This window comes from Hippocampus guttulatus, chromosome 4 (genome assembly GCF_054856545.1).
Source record: "Hippocampus guttulatus isolate MCC_2025c chromosome 4, RoL_Hgut_1.0, whole genome shotgun sequence".
NCBI classification, from domain to species: Eukaryota; Metazoa; Chordata; class Actinopteri; order Syngnathiformes; family Syngnathidae; genus Hippocampus; species Hippocampus guttulatus.
The window spans coordinates 8,309,002-8,310,280 of NC_141264.1; the positions used below are offsets into that span (position 1 = coordinate 8,309,002).

General features: G+C 38.2%; 1 non-coding gene across 1 annotated transcript; it reads right to left on the minus strand.

Annotated features, from left to right (window-relative positions):
• Window positions 1–824: 824 nt before the first annotated feature.
• trnar-acg (transfer RNA arginine (anticodon ACG)) lies at window positions 825–897 on the minus strand. Its single transcript has one exon. It is a non-coding gene; the product is annotated as a tRNA-Arg (tRNA).
• Between the last annotated feature and the right edge of the window lie 382 nt (window positions 898–1,279).

Genomic DNA, 1,279 nt, shown 5'->3' on the forward strand with positions numbered 1-1,279 from the left:
GGCCCCACAAAGTATGGACTTACCCACAGAATTCCACCACCGACACAACAATATATTATATTATTTGTATTCTTTTATTACATAGAACCCTGAATCAAAAACCTCAACCATCAAACTCATTCGCAGGGAAAGCAAAGTCAGCAGGTACCTCCTTCAGTTCTCTACAAACCAGCTATGTCCATGTATACAAAAGTATTTTTTTAAATGCAAACACACACACACACACAAATACAGTACACGCACACCCAATTGAGAAGTCCTGCAAGACCTGGCTGAGTGAAACAGTGACTGGTGATTCCCAATAACGATGGATTTGAATGTGATTAATTCTGAACAGCCTCCGCCCCATGTTAGCAGAGTTTGCCCAATTGTGCAACCACATTACATCAGTTGTTTATTTTACTTCCTGATTACCTCCAATCTCAAAAATATTTTTTAAACAGATTATATGTGGCTAAATCTTTGAAATGTTTTATCTTGTTCACATTTTTAGATCACAAAAACCTAGCATTAAACGAGGGTGTTTTGACTTTTCATGTCAACTGGCTCGAGTTCTATTGTCTTCTATGTCAATCGAATCAGCTCAGGCCCTCCAGAATCAGGGCAATTACAAGTGTGGGGTATTTTCCCCCTATTTTGCCCTTCAATTTTTTGGGGGACAGATTCAACCATTCCAATTTCAACAGTTTTGCGAATTCCTTTCCAAAACTTTCAAAATTAACATATTATGTAGATTTATTTTAATTACAAGTGAACACAAAGATTTCTGTGTGCTACGTCATTTGCTAATATATTTAAAACACATTTTTTGGGAGAAAAAAAGTCGAGCCAGCCAGGAGTCGAACCTAGAATCTTCTGATCCGTAGTCAGACGCGTTATCCATTGCGCCACTGGCCCGTTAAGTGCGATGGCAAACGCGTATGTATATATCATATAGAGCAACGTATTCGGTCGGGATTGATTTCATATTATTGATGATTCATATTGATTACTTCAGTATTTCATCGTCACTTACAAGGTTGGCAGGTTGCTAAATGACGTTTTGAAACAAACATGGCACAGGCAAAAAAAAAATCCAACAAAAGCCTCACCACTATGACGCCACACAATGACGTCATTAGCTTTACATTCGTTTTACCCACATGGTAATTGTATGATTGAAATTTGTTCAAACATCATATTGAAAAAGATTTTTTAAAAAGATTTAAAAAAACATGGCAACCCCCCGCCCCCCCAAAAAGAACCGGAAGTGCTCGTTGCTGGCGGGAAATATGCTGCT